This window comes from Callithrix jacchus, chromosome 4, assembly GCF_049354715.1.
Source record: "Callithrix jacchus isolate 240 chromosome 4, calJac240_pri, whole genome shotgun sequence".
In the NCBI taxonomy this organism is placed as follows: Eukaryota; Metazoa; Chordata; class Mammalia; order Primates; family Cebidae; genus Callithrix; species Callithrix jacchus.
Genome location: NC_133505.1, coordinates 121,198,928 through 121,223,618, shown reverse-complemented (window position 1 = coordinate 121,223,618; position 24,691 = coordinate 121,198,928). Strand labels below are relative to the sequence as shown.

At 34.6% G+C, this 24,691-nt stretch overlaps 1 long non-coding RNA gene and 1 other non-coding gene across 13 annotated transcripts in view; one reads left to right on the top strand and one right to left on the bottom strand.

The window, feature by feature from the left end:
* The window catches only part of LOC144582350 (uncharacterized), a 658,507-nt gene that overhangs the window by 134,239 nt on the left and 499,577 nt on the right, over positions 1–24,691 (bottom strand). The gene's annotated exons all lie outside the window — the stretch shown is intronic.
* LOC118153308 (U6 spliceosomal RNA) lies at positions 15,195–15,298 on the top strand. The gene has a single exon (XR_004742561.1). It is a non-coding gene; the product is annotated as a U6 spliceosomal RNA (small nuclear RNA).

The following is a 24,691-nucleotide window of genomic DNA, read 5'->3' as shown; positions in this document are numbered from 1 at the left end:
GGCATTAGTTTTTCCCTGCATCCTCTGTAGGGAGCACAACCCTTGTATATCCTGATTTTATATATCCAGATATCCAGTTCTGGACTTCTAACTTCCAGAACTGTCAAAGAGTAGATTTCTGGTGTTTGGCAGTTTTAAGCCTTCTGGTTTGTGGTAATTTGTACCAGCTGATCTTGGAAATGAATGCAACAACCGAATATAACCAATAATAAATTATTTTCTTTTCTGAGACTTACTGAGCAACTATTATCAACTGGGTGTTGTTATGCCAAGGGCTACAATATAGTATGAAATATAAACCACTCCTTCCCTGTCAGAACTTGCAGTGAGAATTAATGGCACTAGGAAAGAAGACTACACCTTATCTGTGCAACACATGAACTGCATCATTCCACAGTAACCAGGAGGGCTCAAAGCCCTGCGATTTTTCTGCTACATTATTGCTTGTGCCATCTCCTAGACTGAAATGCTTAACCCGGCTTACTGATATAGCAGAGGGTATGTTTTGGTTGCTTACTTTGCCATGGGCTTTTTGCATGCATTATGTTCTAATTCTAATCCAAACCTTCAACCTAGATACTATTATCCCTATTTTACAGATGACCAACTATTTACATTTACTTAACCATATATCTCTGTTTATTGATATTCAAATTACTACCATTATAAAACACCACAGACTAAAATTAGAATACAAATACAATGTAAACAAACATAAAAGTTATTAAAATTCTAGAAATAGTATGGTTCCGCTTCTATAAAAAGAATTGAATCTACTTTGAAGACTTTGAAATATTCATTCATCAAAGTGGTAAGTTTAATATTAAGTTCCAGAATAGCCATTGGTATTCATGTTGATTTAAACAAAATAGTTTGTTGTAATAAATTATTATTGGATAATTTCAGGATAATTACTAAATAATTATTCTGGTAATAAGCAAATATAAGCCTGAAAATTAGAGTTCATTATTAGTCCTCAGAATCATAATCTAAATTATTTGGGCTTAGTATGGCAGATTAAGGCATAAGGCAATAATACAAAGGTTAATTTTTTCTTAATATAAATTCTAAGGAACAAAATACTATTTAATGTGTATTACAATGTGATGCATTCTACGTGTTCCATGGCTTCAAAAAAGGGCAAGTGAATACCAAATCCAATAAAATATTTGGGAAAATATACACAACACTGCAGTGTGTATGTGTGTGTGTACGTGCACGTGAGTTTGTGTGTCTGAGGCATTCACAGAAACAGTTCCGAGTTTTTATGTTTGGAATAACACTATGGAATTAAGCATAATATCTCTAAAATGCAGGTGCTTAGCCAAGTAATTCATCATAGACTAATGGTGATGACTGAGTGATCTAATACATGTAAAGTACCCTTGAATAATGCCTGGAGCATGTTTAGGTCACAAGAAATGTTAGAAACTATTGCAATATATAAAATAATAATTTCATGTTCATTATAAAAAAATATTATCTAATATCAATAACCAATGCAGGTATTATGTGCTGTAATTCCACACAAATGTTCAGTGTGGGCTAGTTTGTTTTCTAATGGACTATTTGACACCCCCACAAGCACCAACAGCTTTAGAATTCAGTTGAATTTAAAACCTAGCTCATTTATTAGCTGAATAAACTTGGGCAACTTAATTTCTGATTATTAACATGTTCATCTTAAAATAGAGACTATATTATACAGCAACACTTTGAACATTAAGTAATAGTATCGTACAGTGTTGATGAAGTGCCTTGGGGATTCGGTAATTAAAAACTACTACTACTACTACCAAATGGCAAATCACCCGGTCTCCAGTGAAAACACAATATACTTATTTGTTAAATGCATATGGTCATTTTTCAACACAAATACAATACAATTTTCAGCTAGTGAAGATTGCGATCTATTAACTTTACATTAAAAAAAAATTCCCCTCAGCAAAGACCACCAGGAGACGTCCATAAAAGGTTTTGACAAACACTCTTTCAAATACTGTTCACCTAAATCTTTCTCTACGATCTGACAAATATGCACAACACCTCATAATATACCCTGAAGATAAGGGATGAAATCTTCTACACATGAATTTCAGCCAGTACAGGAAACCAATCTCCACTGTATTTGATTTATGATTAGTAAACCTCTGGTTCAATGTTTTGATAATCATTAACTATTATTTTTCCCTCTGATCCTTTTTCATGAATACAGTTCTATTTCTGAAATATTTTTAACATATTTGACATTATTATAATTGTTCATAACTGCTTTCCTTTGGCCAAAATATACCATGATTTGCATTATTCTATCATGGGATTTACCACATTGCATCTTGCATTTCTTTTTGCCTGTCTTTCTTCTATAGTAGCTTTGGAACATTTTGAAGGCAAGAACCAAATAACAGCTTCAATTTTGTTCCCAAACCACATAACATATCTGACATGCAATAACTGTTTAATAATGTTATTGGATGACTGAACAAAGGATTCTTTTTTCTGAAGCCATATATAAGAGTTTACTCCTTGTCTTGCATGACACACATCAAAAATCTAATATCAATTCCACTGTTTCTCTTACTCATTTTCAACTGCTTTTAATGTATGACTCCAAAACCTATCTCAACTATTATTCCTCTCATATCACTTACTTTTATTATCCACACTTACTTTTTGAGTGACAACAAAAAGTGTTAATTTAGATAAATATTTATGTATTTATTTTCAACTTTATTTTTGATTCAGGGGGTACATGTGCAGGTTTGTAACCTGGGTATACTGCATGATGCTGAGGCATGGGGTAAAAATGATCCTGTCTCCCAGATACTGAGCACAGTACTCAAAAGTTAGTTTTTCAGTCCTTTCTCCCTTCTCCACCTCTACTTCTAATAGTCCCCAGTTTCTATTGTTGACATATTTATGTCCCTGAGTACCCAATGTTGACTTCTCATTTATGAGTGACATCATGTGGTATTTGGTTTCCTGTTCCTGCATTAATTCACTTAGGATAATGGCCTCCAGGTGCATCCATATTGCTGCAAAAGACATCAATTCATTTTCTTTATGGCTCTGTAATATTCCACGATATATATGTACCACATTTGCTTTATCAAATCCACTGTTGCTGGTCATCTAAGTTGATTTTGTCTCTGCTACTGTGAACAGTACTACAATGAACATCCAGATGCAGAGGTTTTTTTGGTAGAATTATTTCTATTACTTTGGTTATATACTCAGTGATGGGATTTGCTGGGTTGAATGGTAATTCTGTTTCAAGTTCTTTGAGAAAGCTCCAAACTGCTTTCCACAATTGTTGAACTATTAAATAATTTATACTTCCACTAATAGTATATAAGCATTCCCTTTTCTCTGCAAACTTGCCAGCATCTGTTCTTTTTTGACTTTTTAATAATAGTTATCTGACAGGTGTGAGGAAGTATCTCACTGTAGTTTTGATTTGCATTTCTCTAATTATTAGTGATGTGAAGCATTTTTTTCATATACTTGTTTGCTGCTTGCATGTCTTCTTTTGAGAACTGTCTGTTCATGTCTTTTGCCAGTTTTTAAACAGGATTTTTTTCTTGTTAATTTGTTTAAGTTACTTCTAGATTCTGGGTATTAGACCTTAGACAGATGTATAGTTTCCATATTTTTTCTCCCATTATGTAGGTTTTCTGTTTATGCTATTGATAGTTTCTTTTGCTGTGCAGAAGCTCTTTGGTTTAATTAGGTCACACTTGTCAGTTATTATTTTGTTGCAATGGCTTTTGAGTTCTTAGCCATAAATTATTTCCCAAGACCAATTTCTAGAATGCTGTTTTCTAGGCTTTCCTCCAGGATTTTTTTTTTTTTTTTTTTTTTTTTTTTTTGAGACAGGGTCTCACTCTGTTACCCAGGCTGGAGTGTAGTGGTAAAATCACAGTTCACTGCAACCTCTTCCTCCCAGGTTCAAGCAATTCTCATGCCTCAGCCTCCTGAGTAGCTGAGATGACAGTTGTAAACCACCACACCTGGCTAATGTTTTTATATTTTTGGTAGAGACAGTGTTCCAGCATGTCGGCCAGGCTAGTCTTGAATTCCAGACCTCAAACAATCTGCCTGCCTTGGCCTCCCGATGTAACAGGAGTACAGGTGTGAGCGACCATGCCCAGCCTTCTTCTAGGGTTCCTATAGTTAGATGTCATACATTTAAATCTTTAATCATCTTGAGTTAATTTTTGTACATGGTGAAAGATATGCATATAGTTTCATTCTTTTGCATATGGCTAGACAGTTATTCAAGCACCATTTACTGAATAGGGTCTCTTCTTATAATTGCTTGTTTTTGTAAAAGATCAGATGGTTAGGAGGCCAAGGTAGGTGGATCACTTGAGGTCAGGAGTTCAAGACCAGCCTGGCCAACATGGTGAAACCCCATCTCCACTAAAATTACAAAAATTAGCTGGGTGTGGTGGCGCACCCCTTTAATCCCAGCTACTCAGGAGGCTGAGACAGGAGAATTGCTTGAAACCAAGAGGCAGAGGTTGCAGTGAACCGATATCATGCCAGAGTACTTCAGCCTGGGTAAAAGAGTAGGATTCCATCATAAAAAAAAAAAAAAAAAAAAAAAAAAAAATTGAAAAAGACCCCCAACCTGTACTGGCTTGTAAGGTTTCTGATAAAATATCCACCATTAGCCTCATGGGCTTCCCTTTGTATGTGGTCCAACCATTTTCTGTAGCTTCCTTTAAGATTTTTTATTTAGCATTGATCTCAGACAATCTAGTGACTATACCCCTTGGTGATGTTCATTTTGTACAGTATCTCACAGGTGTGTATTGGATATCCATTCTTCTACCAAGATTAACAAAGTTTACTTGAATTATTCCTTTGAATATATTTTCCAGGTTGTTAACTTTTTCTCCTTATCTCTCAGGAATGGTAATAATTCATAGGTTTGGTCACTTTACACAATTTCATATTTCTCAGACACTTTGTTCATTTTTCTAAATTATGTATTTTTAAAATTTTTATCTGACTTGGTTAGTTCAAAAGGCTGGTCTTCAAGCTCTGAAATTCTTTATCTTGCTCTAGACTATTCATAATGTTTTCAATAGTATGTTGAAATTACTTGTTAGTTTTTCAATTCCAGAAGCTCTGATTGATTTCTTTTTAAGACGTTTATCTCATCCTTTATTTTCTGAATTGCTTTAGAAGTTTATTTGTGTTGCTTTTGAAACTTGTCTTGGATCTCATTGAGCTTCCTAGCAATTCATGCTTTGAATTCTTTAACGGTCATTTCTGAGTTTTCATTTCGGTGAGGAATCACTGCTGGAGAGCTAGTGCAATCATTTGGTGTCACTACATTCAAATTTTTCATAATGGCAGAATTCTTGTGCTGGTTCTTTACCATCTGGAATTGTTGGTATTGATGCTTTGAGTGACTCTGAGACAATTTCAGGTCATGGATGAGGTCTTCACAAATTTTGGTGAGATGTAATTTCTCAGGCACCTTTTAACAAGGCATTCAACCTATTTCATGTTCTATCAAGTCCTGATCCTGCTCTCCAGGTTGAGTTTATTTTTTGACATACCACACTGTCTTTATAATAAATGGGATAGAATAATAGATTGATAATCCTTGTCCAGTTATAGTGGCTCATGCCTGCAGTCCCAGCCCTTTGGGAGGCCAAGGCAGAAGGATTACTTGATCCCAGAAGTTTGAGGCTAGTAAATTCTGATCACATCACCACAATCCCTCCTGGGGGACAAAGTGAGGCCAGTTCTGTAGCCCTTGAATTGAAGATCAAAGCACTGGGAGATTCAGTCTCTGGTGAAGATCCACTTGCCTGTTTGTAGACAGCCTTCTCTCAGTGTCTTCATATGGCAGGCAGAAGGGGAAAGGAATATTTATTTAATGAACTGAGCATGACTGCCTTAGATTCATGCCTTTCTTCACATAGCTGTTTTAATGTCAGAAAATCCAAGTTTATTTGAAATTTTGTCTTGGCTATAAAATTAGCAACAGGAATAAAACTCTATTGTAACCAAACAAACAACATTTTTGTTATCTATGAGCATAAATGTCTAAATATCTTTATGATAACAAAGAAAAAAGATGAGTGGACACTTACTGTTCAAGGTTTTTCTTGTCTAGTAACATACTATACAGGAATAACTTATAGACTGTAAGTATGATTAAATAAATATTAACAAATTGTGTATTACAAGCACTATGTATAAAATAATAAATAATTAAAGCAAACAAAAATAGCATATACACATAAGCATGCCATATACGTACAGTTGAGGTTTTTCTACCTATCAAGTACTTTGGGAAAATTGTTTTCTTTACTTATTTGTAACTAATATTTACCTACAAATAGATAACTTTCCCATAAATCCATATACTTATTTTACCACATTTGCTTTAATATTGATATAAGATAAAGAACTAAAATACATTTTATTCCAAATTATAATCTTAAATAGAATATAGTGTTTCCCTTCAAACAGAAATTTGATTAAAATATACAGAAAAATCCTTAGCGAAATATCTTTTAAATAGAATTTACAATTTATAAAAATATTATACATCAAGGGGTTCACTACAGGGATGCCAGGTTGGTTGAATATTGAAAAATATATTATAATTCTTTATGGTGGAGGCTAAAAAGAAAAATTGCATTATCTTTATTGATCAGAAAATCCAAATGATAAAATTCAACATCCATTCACAAAAACTCCCAGAAAAATAGAAATAGAGGGAATCATCATCAGTCAATAAAAGGATCTACAAAAAACCTGCTGGTAACATTATATTTAATTGGTGGGGAGGAGAGAATGGTGTTTCCCTAAGATTGGAAATAAGGCAAGCATATCCATTCTCACCACTCTCATTCAATGTAAGACTGGAAGTTCTATTTGGGGCAATAAAGCAAGAATAGGAAATCAAAGGCATACAAATCAGAAAGAAGTAAAACTGTCACTATTTTAAGATGACCTGATAACACAGAAAATTCATGTGGTTGCTAAAGACTGAGGGCTGGGGAAAATGGGGAGATGATGGTCAAAGGGTTCAACATTTCAATTATGTAGAATGATTATTCTGGAAATCTACTGTATAGAATGGTGACTAAAGTTAATAATTATATATTGTATATTAGAAAATTTCTAAGAGAGTAGATCTTAATGTTCTCACAGAACATGCAAAATGTGAGATGATGGACTTGTTAAATAGCTTGATTGTGATAATCATCTCACAGCATATACATGCATCAAAACATCATGTTGTACACCTTAAATACACATATAGTCAATTATACTTCAATAAAGCAGAAGATATACAAATTAGCTGTATTTTTACATATTAGCAAAGAATACACGGATGCTAAAATAAAAAATACAATGCCATTCACAATCATTCAAAAGTGAAACACTTAGGTATACATCTAACAATACACTTAAAGGACTTGTATGCTGAAAACTGCAAAACAGTGACAAAAGAAATCAAAGATCTAAATAAATAGTAAGGCATATATGTATATGATTGAAAGACTCAACATAGCAAAGATTTCATGTTCTCAAATCGATGGGTAGGTTTATGGAATTTCTATCTAAGTTTTAGCAAGATTTTTTGTAGACAGAGACATGATTATTCTAAATTATAAACAGTCAAGAAATTGGAGAAAATCTGAATGAGAGAATTTGGTGAAAATTTGTATTTTTCAGGATTATTGTCTGGAAGAGGGACCAAATATGTTCTCTATGTACCTAAGATATGAAATTAGGTTCTCTAAGAAAAAAATATATGAAATTATATGTTAGATTAATATAAAGAAATTCTTCATATGTCAATCTGCAAAGTCAAAGATAGGATAGACTTCCTCACCAGTAGACAAATTCAGTTATGAATCACCTTCCTAGGATCATAATAAAGGGAATATTAGCATCACATCAAGAAATGAACTGACTACAAAAAGTCACTTCTTATCCAGATACAGCTTTAATGTCAATAGTCCAAGTCAGAAGGGAAATAGAGTAGTATTATCTCTACATTAGAGTTGGACAGTATGAGATCTAGAAGGTATAAATAGATAAATAAGTGTTGCCTATAGTATTAATGTATTAACAAAAACATCATAAAATAATCATGATTAGTCTCTATGATTGAATTCTTGGCAAATTATCATACATGAAATAAATTCTTAACATTTTTTCTAGCTGAATTTTCTTTATCTTATTTGAACTAGCAAAATGATTTTTCATCTACTTGCCTTTCATGGCCAGATGGACACCTAGTTTTGAGAAGAATAATGGTGATATGTGCTCACTCCATGACTAAGTTCTCACACATTGTATGCAGTAATATACTTTTCTTGTCTTTTTCATTTGTATTATTCTTTACAGCCATCTAATCAATTGTTCTCCATGAACATTATTATATTATTGACTTTTCTCAGGAAACATATCTATAAAGTAAATGTGCCATTTGATGAATAAAAATATATTAATTATTGTAACTCCTGTTTAGGGATCCACTAGGTTAATAATTGAGTTTCAATTTGAAAAGTCTAATCTTCTAACTTATGTTCTCCTCCGTGGATCTTATTTTTGGACATTCTGCCAAATTATCCTACATTTTACAACTCTCTAATATCATCTTCTAAAAATTTGGTACTACAGAAAGTATTTTCCAAAGCTCTATATACATTATCAAATTGTGATAAGAACAACTGAGATTAGAAAGTAATCTCATTTCCACAACTGCAGTGAATTAGAAGGCATAATAAAAAATCAGTAGGCCCATGGGAGAAATAAAGATGAGTATCCTTATTTGACACAGTTATAGAAAAGAACTGTAGGATTCTAATATTATTAACCTCAATCCTCCATTATAATAGAATTGTGCATAACATTTTGAGGAAACAATTTTCACACTACAAAATATATTTGTTGAATTAATTTTTCTTCTGTTTTCAAAATGTTTTATCATTTTATCATTACCCCCAAAATATCTCAATTTCACTTAATATTTATAAAACATAAAAGTTATTCACTATAACATTTCTAATGTTCCCAATCAAACAGTAAATCCTCTTATAACTTCTCAATAGTGAATGTAGATGACAATTTCAACTTTTATTTTCCATAAATTTTCTCCCAACTTGCTCTGCATTCCTGCACACCTCTTCACATTACACTTAGGGAGAAAAAAATAAACCCTACGTGGAGTTTATTGTTTGTTTAGATGCCTAGCGAAATGCCAACAGAATTATTTTGTTCAGATATTAATTCACTCAATTATTTATCAAGAAAATTGATAAGCATAACATTTTAGTTCTCTTTTTGCTCCATAACTAACCCTACTTTCATGTAATAAAATCATATTCAAACCCCAAACCCTAAGTCTAAAAATAATATGCATTCTCATCTAATTGAGTCTTCAGAATGTTGTCCTTCTTCGTTATCTGCTTACTCTAGTTTTCACATATTACCAAACAGGATTATTCTTGGGAAAAAAAATACCCTTAGAAATTTACAGGCAAGTGTAACCAGATCCATGATGCTATATCTCCTAGTAATCACTTAGTTTACCCAGAGGAATTGGGTCCATCTTTCACATATTTTAAAAACAATCCTAAATAACACAAAATACAGAGATTGATTGCCAGAAAATCATTAATTTAAACTTGAATTTCATGTGTGCCTATGATAAAGGAAAGAACAATTAAAAAAAATAAGATAGAATGAACAAATTTAGATAATGAAGAGAGGGAGAACAATAGGAAGGGGGTGGAGAGAAAAGAATAGGAGGGGAGTCATCGGGGGAGATAAAATATAGAGATAACACAGAAGGAAATATGCGGGGAAAAAAGGAAGATGTAATGTACTTTCTTCTCTAAGCCAGACGTAGCTGCCTAGAGTCAGTCAGAAATGAGACCTCATATCTTCAACCTCACTAAAGCTATGATAGGATATTTAAACAAACAAGAAACATTTACACGACTACATCTTCTGGTTCACAATCTTAATTCACTAGCTCACTTGGTAGGAGCTTGTTAATTTGTTGATTTGATTCATTCAAACTAATATCTAATCTCCTTACATGTTCTTTAAATAAAGACTAAACTTTCTATTTTGAAGTATATTCACATAAACTCTTTATTATGACCCATGATGGGGGAAAAGTGTCCTCTGGTATCCTCAACAGGAATAGTTTCACTTTTCCAAAATAATGATTTTGTTTTCATCTTCTGGATTCTAAGAATCATGTAGCACCTTGTATTTCCCAATTTATTTTGGCTGCTACAAACACTGGACCAAATTTATGTCATATATATAACAGCAAATAATAATCTTACTACTGGCTTCAATAATAATTCAATATGGTACTAATTTTCATGGTTGCCAAATCCATTATAAAACTTAGCAGAATGTAAATGGGAGGCAAGGAAGGTATTGTTTGGTGAAAGCAGAAGGTGTGGGTGAGAAGTAAGTATTTTAGCTAAGTGATACTGGCCTAATCAAGTTCTCAATTTTAAACTGATCTTACACAATTAGAATATACTTTTACATCATTCAGGGATGTTATAAGCTGAAAACTAACAAAAAGCCATATAAACATAGACTTTGAAAAAGTAAGTGATTTTCTTATGCAGTATCATGTCCAGGGTTGAGTAACCCAGAGCTGGTGTAGGCTCTGTCTTCCTAATCAAAGTTTTTTTATGTGATTTATTTTTCAGACATGAGTAAGAGAAAAGACAAAGATAAAATGGCAGTTTTCTATAGGGACTTCCTTCAGTATCTCATTGGCCCAAACTGTACCACCAGGTCACCCCTAACTGCAGAGGAAGCTTGAAAATCAAGTTATTTTAAATGTCTAATCCCCACTAAATGAAGATAAAGACAGAATAAGTGAGAAAGGGTATAAAATGGACCCCAAAAGTATGTACCTTATTTTGTTAGTACATTGTTTACCTGAAGAAAATCTCACACAGACTGTCTAAAAAACCAATACACACAAAAAAAGTCATCAAGGAAGTAAAATTGAGAACAGAAGAATGCATATTATATTTCTGCAAATATTAGGATTTAATTTACTGACATATATCACTATCCAAATAATTTATTTCTAGTTTAGTTTCTCATATTTTCTAAAACATGGACAGTGACTTGGAGAGGACTGTTTAATATGACACAATATGACATCTGAAGTGAAAACTGGTCTTTGAGTTTAAAGAACTGGGTTTCATTTGATTACATTACTTATTACTTGGATGACTTGTTATATGTAACATTTCTGTCTCATTTTTCTCATCTAGCAAAGGATAAAAATTTCTGCTTTAAAAATTTCTTGTGACTATTATATGAAATGCAATATATGAAAGTGTCTGGCATATAATACACACTCAACAAATGTTCCTTTTTTTCCAAATAAGATTTAAAACAGAGACCATGAGACTATTCATGGAAGATAATCATTTTTAATTACAATTTCTAAGTTGTCTTTTGTGTAGTAAAGAAATCTAGGAGAAAAGGAAAAAATCTAATCTAAAATGTAAGCAACATTCTTTACCAAGTACAAAGCTAAGTATTTTATACATTTTATTATGTTGTCTTTCATTAAAAAACTTAACACATCATAGTATTCTTTTCTTGGTAGTATATAAATGCATAATAAGATAAAATGTTTACTTCATACCCCTTAAACAACCAAGGAAAACATAAATTAATATTTGTACATTCACAATGATACAATATTCCCGTTTTCCATTATAGCATCTTCATGTCAGCTATTGAAAGCTATACTATGTCCCTCTGGGAAGAAAAGAAATTCTAAATAGCATATCATGACATAGTGTTTCAGAAAAGAAAAATAGTTTCCTGAAAATATATCATGAAATCAATATATTTCCACAAGTGACCAGCTTAATCACCCAACCCTCCAGTCAAAAGAATTCCAATTGAAATGCTGTACTGCCTCTCTCTCTTTATAACTGAATCTACTCAGCAGTACATTGACCGTTTTACAGGAGAAAGTAGATGTGGAGAGTTATGTATTGACTTGAAAGAAGGGCACTGCAAGTCTCACCAGAAGGCTCAATGCCTGTGCTTAGAAGTAATCAATAATTTTTTAAAATCACGCTTATAGTTCTAGCTATTTGCTTCTGTCAAATATATTATGGTGATCCTTTGTGCCCTAAAAATTGCATAAATATTGCAAAAATAAATTTTCTACTCGATAAAGGCACTAACTTTTTTTTTGCCTTTTCCTTTTGAGGTTTATAAGCCACAAAAGTTATAATTCCATGTTCTTCAAAAGTAAAAAAGAAATATTTCTGTACTATAACAGGGTCCAGGAAAACATCATTAATATTTAGAGAAATATTAGAGGAATTTTAGAGGACTATCATATGTATATGAAATATTTAAAGTTCTTTTACAAGTATCTTCTTTTTCTCAGGATTTCTTTCACTGTATTCTACAAAACTACTTATTAGAAATAAAAAAAACACCATTTTCCCACTTTTCTTTCTCAAAAGCAAAGAAGAAATAATGATCAGTACAACTGAGGCAAAAGTGAACTCTCATGGTTTGATTATTTGCCTGGCAAAACAGAAGTGCTGCCTGCCACAGAATCATTCTTTCTATAAAAGACAAACTCCTACCTTTTCCATACGGCAAAAGAACTTGTCTCATTTCTGAAATTGATCTAGAAATACCATGTGGCTATTTTAGTTGGAGATTCCCCTCTAGGAGAGTGATGTATGGTCTGCAATATCCTCTGCTTGGAGCTTATGTTCTGATAAAGAAGATGATTGAGACAATAACTCTTTATTATTTCTTTATCAGAGTTGTGTCTCTGCACTCTGTCAAATACTTCTATGTTATCATGCACTGCTAACCTGACAAAGTCTATTACTTTATTTAAGCCACAAGGTTGTTTGTGAGTCTGCAAGCCTAGAGTTAAGACCCAACCATGTAAACAATAACAAACATATCTTTTAGTAATTCTTTGCATTTGATTTATATTCACTTTATTAATTTCATTGGGCGTTAAGCTGTTCATTTTAAGTTTTTCACATCTTTGCACCAAATTAATGTAGACAACCCTTACAGCAATAAGTTACATTGCTTTTATTACAGATATCAGCTCTGACACATTCCCAGCCTTTGACCTTGGACAAGTTACTTAACCTCTGTATTCCTTAGTCTTTAGTACTAAAAATGAAGGTAATTATAATCTTTATATGAGATACTATACATCATTATATTGACATATCAGGGTATAGCTATTATTAGGAGAGCAAAATCTTTAAATGCTTATTTCTATCATCAGAAGAAAAAGAGTAAGCACTCTTTTCAAAAAAAAAAAAAAAAGAGAGAGAAAGTGCAGTTTTAGCAACACCCTGTAGCTACCTATGTCAGAACCAGTATACATGGAATGAGGGTTTTATATCAGATCAAACCAACAGGCAAGACTAGAGAGATATTTGAGGATGAAACTGTGGTGTCCTTAAAGAAATTTGGATTTTAACCCACATGAGAACACTGGCCAAGGGACTTAAGTAAAGACCAATAAAATCATTTTTGTATTGGTCAAAGATTTCTCAATTTATAGATGTATGAGAGTACAAGACTGGAGAGTTGGACAGCAAGTGGTTGTACAGACAAGATAATCAAGTCACTTATTAAAGTACAGGGAATCCCGCTGAAGATGAGAATGAGAGGAGAGATTCTAAGAAGACAGAATGTACAGGACTACATGGCTGATTTGGTATGAGACAAAAGGAAGTAAAGGAGCTTTGGGATATGTGCATCTACAAACTAGGAGAAATTTGTGCTGGAAATTCAGATTTGGAAAAAGTTGGATCAAATCCTAGGAGCTGCTAAGCTTCACCAGAGAGTGTATAGTGAGAGAAGTCCAAAAATAATGTCTAGAGAACAGAATTATCTTTACCCTGTCCTTGTTAACCCAGAAAAGAGGAAAATGAACTGGAGGAAAACTAGATAAAGTAGGAGAATCTCAGAAAAACTGGTGTGGTGAAAGTTCTGAAACAGACTGAGGAAGTTGCCTCATTAGGAACTGATAAAAATCGTGTTAGATTAGGATATAAAAGTTTCAGCAGTGGTAAATTAACAAAAAAGATAGATGCCCATCACAGCTCAGGCTTCACATGGTATAAGAAAATGGGGAGGACTAAAAGAAATTGAGATGATAATTAATCTGAGAGAAGTCAAGCTAAACAAACATAATTTTATAACGATTATCATATGTGTACATGCAGATATATATACTTGATATAATTATTATTAAATTTAAGAAATTTAAAAATTATTAAAATTGCCTACACTTCATGACAAAAATATTTGAAGACTACTACAGAGAGTTTATGAATTAATTTTCTTTTTATTAGTGGTTACTTAGTGTTCTCTGTTTCTCTTCTATTATGCTAATATTTTGCTTTTGATGTTTAGAAATATTGCAATGAATTTGATACAAATTATCTTAAATGAATAGTGAACAAATAAAATATTGATGTTAGGCTTGTTAACTATCCCAAAAAGAAAATGCAAAGCTATTTTATAAAAGAATAATTAATGGAGTTCTATTTAGATGCTTTCAGTGAATAGATAAATGCATTCTTTTTCAGACATCAAATGTAGAAGCTATAAGATTTTCTTCATGGAAGAAGTACTTAGTATTTGTAGCATAAGCACCCCAAAATCCTCTGAATCCAGCACACATCTAATCAAGATAAATGCCAGCAATCTAAATGAATTTAATATGCTGCACTTCCAGGTTTACTCTCCTGAAGTTTCAGTGTGTCTCCACAGAAATATTGCAACATTTGCATGGGTGCTCGAAATTACATTTACCAGAGAAATTGTTTAAAAAGTCAATGGATACCATCCATCTGATCTGTTTGGCTTGTTGGGAGCAAGGGTAAAATACATATGAAAATAATTCACCACAAAGCAGTTGAGAAGGGGTCAAGTGGTAGAGGGAGGTCAAAGGAGAGGAAATCCACAGAGGTAATAAACCTTGTAATATGTGTATCCTAAAGAGGGCCACCGTATTGGGAATACAAAGAAGGTTGGGCAGATGGAGAGAATATGAATCTTCAAATGCAAGATATCAATTGAAATTTATTCTGAGTATTTTCATATCCTATACTTGACAAATAAGTGCCTCAAAAAATAAAAGTTGAGTGCTCACCTCAGCATCACACATGCAAAAAGTGGAACAATACAGAGATTAGCATGGCCCCTCCACAAGTATGACACATAAATTCATGAAGTGTCCCTTGGCACAAACCCCACAAGCCAGAAGAGAGTGGGGTCAATGTTCAACATCTTTAAAGGAAAGAACTTTCAAACCAGAATTTCATGTCCAGCCAAATTAAGCTTTATAAGCGAAGCAGAAATAAAATCCTTTATGGACAAGCAACTGCTGAGAGATTTTGTTGCTACTAGACCTGCCTTACAAAGGCTCCTGAAGGAAGCACTAAACATAAAAAGGAACAACCAGTAATAACCACTGCAAAAATGTACCAAATTGTAAACACCGTCAACAAAATGAAGAAACTGCATCAACTAACAGGCAAAACAAACAGCTAGTATCAAAATGGCAGGATCGAATTCACAAATAACAACATTAACCTTAAATGTAAACAACCTAAATGCCCCAATCAAAAGACACAGGCTGGGATATTGGATAAAAAGTAAAGAGCCATCAGTGTGCAGTGTTCAGGAGACCCATCTCACATGCAAAGACACACCACATAGACTCAAAATAAAGGGATGGAAGAAGATTTACCAAGCAAATGGAGAGAAGAAGAAAAAAAGCAGGGGTTGCAATCCTAGTGTCTCATAAAATGTACTTTGAACAAAGATCAAAAGAGAAAAAGAAGGGCATTACATAATGGTAAAAGGCTCAATGCAACAAGAAGTGCTAACTTTCCTAAATATATACACCAAATACAGGAGCACCCAGATACATAAAGCAAGTTCTTAAAGACCTACAAAGGGACTGAGAATCCCACGCACTAGTAGTGGGAGACTTTAACACTCCATTATCAATATTAGACAAATCAATGAGACAGAAAATTACAAGACTGTCCAGAACTTGAATGCATTTCTGGACCAAGCAGACCTAACAGACATCAACAGAACTCTCCACCACAAATCTACATACTATACATTCCTCTCAGCACCACATTGCACTTACTCTAATATTGACCACATAATTGGAAGTACATCACTCCTCAGCAAATGTAAAAGAAGGGAAAACATAGCAGTCTCTCAGACTGTAGTGCAATCAAATTAGAACTCAGGATCAAGAAATTCACTCAAAACTACACATCTAGATGGAAATTGAACAACCTGCTCCTGAATGACAACTAGATAAACAATAAAATGGAAACAGAAAAAAATATATTCTTAGAACCAATGAGAATGAAGACACAACATACCAGAATCATTGGGACACATTTAAAGCAGTGTCTAGAGGGAAATCTATAGCAATAAATGCCCCCCTGAGAAGTGAGGAAATATATGAAATCAACACCCTATCATCAAAATTGAAAGAACTAGAGGAGCAAGATAAAAAAAAAAACTCAAAAGCTAGCAGAAGACAAGAAATAATGAAGATAAGAGCAGAACTTAAGAAGGCAGAGACACAAAAACACCTCAAAAAAAATCAGTAAATCCAGAAACTAGTTTTTTGAAAAGATCAACAAAACAGACAGACCACTACCCATACTATTAAAAAGGAAAACACAGAAGAATCAAATAGATGCAATATAAAATGTGATATCACCACTGATTCCACAGAAATAAAAAATACCACAAGAGATTACCACAAACAACTCTATGCAAATAAACCAGAAAATCTAGAAGAAATGGATAAATTTCTGTACACTTGCACCCTCCCAAGACCAAATCAGGAAGAAACTGAATCCCTGAATAGACCAATTACAAGGTCTGAAATTGAGGCAGCAATTAATAGCCTACCAACCAAAAAAAGTCCAGGTCCAGACATGTTCAAATTCTACCAGATGTACCAAGAGGAGCTGGTACCATTCCTTCTGAAACTATTGCAAACAATACAAAAAGAGGGAATCCTCCCTAAATCATTTTATGACACCAACATCATCCTGATACCAAAACCTGGCAGAGACATAATTGAAAAGGGAAATTTAAAGCCAATATGCATGATGGACATTAATGTAAAAATCTTCAATAAAATACTGGCAAATTGATGCAACAGCACATCAAAAACCTGATCCATCATGATTAAGTAGGCTTCATCCTGGGATGCAAGACTGGTTCAACAACCACAAACCTATAAATGTAATCCATCACATAAACAGAACCAAAGACAAAAACCACATAATCATCTCAGTAGATACACGATTAACAGACAAACGGAAAGACCAATCATGAGCCAACTCCCATTCACAATTGCTATAAAGAGAGTAAGATACCTAGGAATACAAATAACAAAGGATGTGAGGGACCTCTTCAAAGAGAATTACAAACCACTGCTAATGAAAATAAGACAGGATACAAACAGATGGAAACATTCCATTCTCATGGTTAGAAAGAATCAATATCATAAAAATGGCCACATGGCCCAATGTAATTTATAGATTTATTGCTATCCCCATCGCTACCATTGAACTTATTCACAGAACCGGAAAAAAGAACCATAAATTTCATATGGAACCAAAAAAGAACCCTCATAGTCAAGATAATCCTAAGCAAAAGGAACAAAGCTGGAAGCCTAATGCTATTTGACTTCAAACTATACTACAAGGCTACAGTAATCTAAACAGCATGGTACTGGTACCAAAACAGAGATATAGACAATGGAACAGAACAGAGGCCTTGGAAATAACACCACACATCTACAACCATAAGATCTTTGACCAACCTGACAAAAACAAGCAATGGGGAAAGGATTTTCTGTTTAATAAATGATGTTGGGAAAACTGGCTAGCCACATGCAGAAAACACAAACTAGACCCCGTCCTTTCACTGTATGCAAAAATTAAGTCCAGATGCATTAAAGATTTAAACATAAAAACCTTAGAAGAAAACCTAGGCAATACCATTCAGGACATAGGCATAGGCAAGGACTTCATGACTGAAACACCAAAAGCAATGCCAACAAAAGCCAAATTGACTAACAGGATCTAATTAAACTTAAGAGCTTCTGCACAGCAAAAGAAACAATCATTAGAGTGAACCAGCAACCAACAGAATGGTAAAAAATTTTGCAAGCTATCCATCTGACAAAGGGCTAATATCCAGAATCTTCAAATAATTACAGCAGATTTGCAAGAACAAAACAACCCCATCCAAAAGTGGGCAAAGGATATGAACAGATATATTTCAAAAGAAGACATTTATGCAGCCAACAAACATGAAAAAAGGCTCATCATCACTGGTCATTAGAGAAATGCAAACCAAAACCACATTGAGATACCATCTCACTCCAGTTAGAATGGTGGTCATTAAAAAATCTGTAGACAACAGATGCTGGAGAGGATGTGGAGAAATAGGAACACTTTTACACTGTTGGTGGGAGTGTATATTAGTTCACCCATTGTGGAAGACAGTGTGGCAATTCCTCAATGATCTAGAACTAGAAATACCATTTGACCCAGCAATCCCATTACTGGGCATATACACAAAGGATTATAAATTGTACTATTATAAAGACACAAGCACACGTATGTTCATTGCACCACTGTTTACAATAGCAAAGAACTGGAACCAGCCCAAATGCCCATCAATAACAGACTGGACAAAGAAAATGTGGCACAAGTACACCATGGAATACAATGCAGCCATAAAAACAATGAGCTCATGTCCTTTTCACAGACATGGATGAATCTGGAAACCATCATTCTCAGCAAACTGACACAAGAACAGAAAACCAAATGCTGCATGTTCTCACTCATAGGTGGGTGTCTGTTGGGTGTTGAGGGGTAGGAGAGGGACAGCAGTGGGTGGGGAGTTGGGGAGGGATAACATTTGAAGAAATGCCTGATGTAGGTGACAGGGGGATGGAGGCAGCAAACTACCATGGCATGTGTGTACCTTTGCAACAAACCTGCAAGATCTGCACATGTACACCAGAACTTAAAGTATAATAAATAAATAAATGTTGAAAGGGAGAAGATGAATATATGTCATATTATATCCTTCATACTATAAAGTTAACTATTTTACAAATAATTTAAAATGCAATTAAAATTTTCTTCCATGAGAAATAAATCAGAAATATAAAATACTTATGTGAGTTATAAACCAGACACTCCAGTAGTGACCAGTCACATAGACCACACTGCTAATGCTGATACAAGTAGTCACCAATGTGGTGGTCCTAAAAACTCTGTGTTTTTCGTTCTTATTTTAGAATACCTAATACCTTGTATTTAATATTAGAATGATGAAAGACCATTAGGAAACACATAACAGCCCTCACTCGCCCTTGGGTAATAAATACATGAAATGTATACTTTTGTAAAACAAAAATTTAATAAACCTAATGAGTCAAATATTTTTTCTTATTAAAGGTTTAAGAATAACAAGACTTTTCAATTATATGATTTTTAAATTTTAAGAATATGCTTCCTATTTCAATAATACTAGAATACATTTTGTAAAAACTAGAAATGAAATATTGGTAAACCTTTAAACAATAAGATTCTTGCTCTCTATATAAAACAATTCATCTCCATTGATTTTTTTTTTTGCCTTAATAGTCTGTAAGCCAATTTCCAAACCCACTAAAGCACAACTTCTATATTATGAGGTATTCAGAACGTCTCTGTGCCTATATTTTTATCCTTATATTTAAACACACATACACACAGGTTATACACAATTATTCTTACCATGTATCTTCTTCAAAATTTTCAATATATAAAAATTGCACTGACCACTAATCTTAGTGATTTAAGTACTTTTATTAGTAATTTGTGAACATTTAATATAATTATTGTAGCAATATCTAAAGGAAACAAAGCTGTCAGTGCACATACATCATTCTAATATGAGACCTCTGAAAAAAGAAGGTGAGTTAGCATGTTTTGTCCTGGGAAGTTAAAAGGGTAAGTTAATTTATGCGCACAAAGAAAAATCAATAGCACATTGTGCACAAAAGAAGAATCAATCATTATTTCTATGGCCTTGATAGTCATAATGAAATAAATTTATTGAGGAAAACATTCCATTCAAATAGGAATTGAGTTGGTCACAAAAGTCACTAAGCTCATCAGAGGCATAATCAAGACCCTTGCATTACAATCTTTTAGTGAACCCCAACCTAGGCATAAAAACTTGAATTCAGTGACCTGGCATATTTGGTTGACTTCGACAGCACCAGTCAATTATAAAATCTTATATCTTGAATGCCACGATAATGGACACTTCCATCTTGTTTGTCTTCAGACATTGGTTTTACTTTTATCAGGTTTTCAATAAACTAGCTCTAGTATAATAACCAGCCTCAAAGATTATTTTAGCTACTCGCAGAGAAATACATGTACAATCATTTGTGCCCATTCTCCATTTTTTAATCTGTTTTTCTGTTGCTGTTTATTTGTTTCCCATCATTCGTACTCTAAATAACTTTCTCATTGGTTTCTAAGAACATCTTCATGTCTGCCTCCCTTTCACTGTTTATCCAGTTGTAATTCAGGAGCAGGTTGTTCAATTTCCATGTAGTTATGCAGTTTTGAGTGAGTTTCTTAATCCTGAGTTCTAATTTGATTGCACTGTGATCTGAGAGACTGTTTGTTATGATTTCTGTTCTTCTGCATTTGCTGAGGAGTGATTTACTTCCAATTATGTGGTCAATTTTAGAGTAAGTGTTATGTGGTGCTGACAAGTATGTATATTCTGTGGACTTGGGGTGGAGAGTTGTGTAGACGTCTATTAGGTCCACTTGGTCAAGATCTGCATTCAAATCCTGGATATCTTTTTGATTTTCTGCCTTGTTGATCTAATATGACAGTGGAGTGTTAAAGTCTCTCACTATCATTGTGTAGGAGTCTAAGTATCTTTGTAGGTCATTAAAAACTTGCTTTATGTATCTAGGTGCTCCTGTATTGGGTGCATATATATTTGGGATAGCTAGTTCTTGTTGCATTGATCCTTTTATCATATGTAATGCCCTTCTTTGTCTCTTTTGGTCTTTGTTTGTTTTAAGTCCATTTTATCAGAGACTAGGATTGCAACCCCTGCACTTTTTTTGTTTTGTTTTTGGCTGTTTGCTTGGTAAATCTTCTTCCAACCCTTTGAGTCTATATGTATCTTTGCATGTGAGATGGTTCTCCTGAATACAGTATACTGGTAGGTCTTAGCTTTTTATCCAGTTTGCCAGTCTGTGTCCTTTGATAGTGCACTTAGGCCATTTACATTTAACATTGATATTGTTATGTGTGAATTTGACCCTGCCATTTTGTTACTGGCTGGTTGTTTTGTGTGTTAGTTAATGCAGTTTCTTCATTTTGTTGATGGTCTTTACCATTTGGTATGTTTTTGCAGTGGCTGGTATTGGTTGTTCATTTCCATGGTTAGTGTTTCTTCAGGAGCTCTTGTAAGGCAGGTCTGGTGATGACAAAAATCTCTCAGCAGTTGCTTGTCCATAAAGGATTTTATTTCTCCTTCCCTTATGATGCTTAGTTTGGCTGAATATGAAATTCTGGTTTGAAAGTTCTTTTCTTTAGGGATGTTGAATATTGGCCCCCACTCTTCTGGCTTTTAGGGTTTCTACCAAGATATCCGCTGTGAGTCTGATGAGCTTCCCTTTGTAGGTTACCCTACCTTTCTGTCTGACAACATTTTTTCCTTCATTTCAACGCTGGTGAATATGATGATTATATGCCCTTGGGTTGCTCTTCCTGTGGAGTATCTTTGTGGTGTTTTCTGTATTTCCTGTATTTTAATATTGGCTTGCCTTGCTAGGTTCAGGAAGTTTTCCTGGATAATATCCTGAAGAGTGTTTTCCAGCTTAGATACAATCTCCCTGTCACATTCAGGTACATTGATCAAGCACAGATTAGGTCTTTTCACATAATCACATATTTCTTGAAGGCTTTGTTCATTTCTTTTCACTTTTTTCTCCAATTTTGCCTTCTCATTTTATTTCATTGAGTTGATCTTCAATTTCTAATATCCTTTCTTCTGTTTGATTGATTCAGCTACACTAACTTGTGTCTGCTTCGGGAAGTTCTCACGCGGTGTTTTTCACCTCCATCAAGTCATTTATGTTCTTCTCTAAGCTGGTTATTCTAGTTAGCATTTTATTTAACCTTTTTTCAAGGTTTTCAGTTTCTTTACATTGGGTTAGAACATGTTCCTTTAGCTCAGAGAAGTTTATTTCCCACCTTCTGAAGCCTACTTCTGTCAATTTGTCAAACTCATTCTCCATCCAGCTTTGCTCCCTTGCTGGTGAGGAGCTGTGATCCTTTGGAGGAAGAGAGGCATTCTGGTGTTTGATGATTTCATCCTTTTTGCACTGGTTTCTTCCCACCTTCATGTGTTTGTATCTACCTTTGATCTTTGAGGTTGGTGATTTCAGATGGGGTCTCTGAATGGACATCCTTTCTGTTGATGTTGAAACTATTTCCTTTTGCTTTTTAGTTTTTCTTCTAACAGTCAGGCTCCTCTGCTATAGAACTGCTGGAGATCCACTCAAGACTTTGCTTGCCTGGGAATCACCCATGGTGGGGTGTGGAGCAGTGATGATTGCTGCCTAATCGTTCCTCTGGTAGTTTCTTCCCAGAATGGTACCCACCAGGTGTCAGCCTGAGATCTCCTGTATGAGGCATTTTTTTCTTAGTTATTCAGGGGTCAGAGAGCTGCTTGAGGAGGCAGTCTGTCCCTTGTCTGCCTGCAGAAGCACTGCTGGGCTCCCTCTGATTCAGCCCAGCTGCTGTATAGGCTTCCTCTGGATTTTGTTTACACAGGTGAGATTACACTTGCCTTCACAATGGCAGATGCCCTTCCCTCCACTGAGCTCAATCATCCTGGGTGGAGCTCGGCATGCTGTGCTGGCTGCCAAACTCTCAAATGAGAGGGCTTTGCTGGTCTTTGGGGTCATGGGACCTGCCAGGCTGTGTCACCTGTCTCCCTACTTTCAGCTCTCCCTTTTCCTGGAGGGTGGGTAGATCTGTCCCGCAGGCACTCTCAGAGCTAGTCACAACTTCCGCCAATATCTTTGCCAACAACTCACAGCACTGGGCCAGCCAGAACTGTCACTAAGATCTGTGTTGGTAACTCACAGTGCTTTTCAGCCTGGCAGTGTTCCCCTGAACTGTGGCTTGCAATGGCCAAGGGAGAAGTGCAGTATCTGAACTGGAGTGCCAAGGGGGTAAAGTCCCCAATCCTCCATCCAGTTGCACTTCCTGGGTGGGACAGTGCCATGCCCTGCCTCGGTTCACCATCCTTGGGCTACACCCACTGTTAAACCAGTCCCATTGAAATGAACCTGATACCTAGGTTGGAAATGCAAAGATCACTTACTTCTGGGTCTCTCTCACTGGGAACTGTGGTCTGGAGCTGTTCTTATTCAGCCATCTTGGCAGAAGTCCTAAAATAACTTTATTCCACTCTGGCAACACTGATTAAAAAGTTTCACTTTCTTAAAGCATATTTTAAGTATTTTCTTCAAAATGTAATTAACTAGTTAGTAACTAAATTAAAAAAATGTAATAATATAAAATTCCTCAAGTAAACAAAGCTTTTCCAAAATTAAATACACCTAGAATGAAAGTTCTTTGAAGAAAACGTGTATGTTTTTGGTATGCTTTTTATTGCTTATTTATGTAACATATTTCTTGTGTTATATATAAGGTGGAAAATCCAGATTTTAGTTATAATCAAGATTCCATATTTTTTTGGTTTAAATTGAAGCTGATAGTTTCTTGGTCCTGATAAGTTAAACTATGTCTTTATAGAGCTAATATCTATTTAACATTTAGTTAAATAAGTTTATAAGAAAAACCTACAGATTCTTCCTTGTTGGCTAGTCCTGTGATAACACATTAAAACGTGCCAGTCAACCATCCCCACTGCAACAACATGTTTATGAGTCTGCCCTGTAGTGGCTAAAAATGTTTAGAACTGCTGTCAACCCACCATCACTTCCAGTCTCATTCTGGCTCTGGTAGCAACATGATCACAATCACACCAGTCTAGTTTCCACCAAGGTAAATTGAGTTCTTGTTTCCATGATTTGAAGAAAGCTGTGCTGCCACAGAGGAAACTGTTTTCATCAATGGACAAATCCTTTCACCCAAAATGCTTTTTAAATAATTGTTTCATGGTTACAACAGTTTACAAGGAAACTGCAGAGTAAGCCCTCAGTTTAGATGAAGGCATGCAGTATTGGCCAGGCCATGCATACATGCATGCGTGTGCATGTGCAAACACACCCCATGTTACTAAGCAGAGGTAATTCCTTTAATTAATAGCATGGACCATAAAGTAGGAAACAGATATACCAGCACAAGTGACATAGGACCAGATCAACTTTAGACACACATAAGAAAAACCCAGGCTGAAACCACTTACCCCCTTTAGTTGTAAAGACCAGACCCTTAGAAAGAACTGGACACCCCAACATAGAACTCTAGCTGGTGATTTGAGTTTATATTCCGGTTCCCAGAACAGACAAAATGAAAAAAAA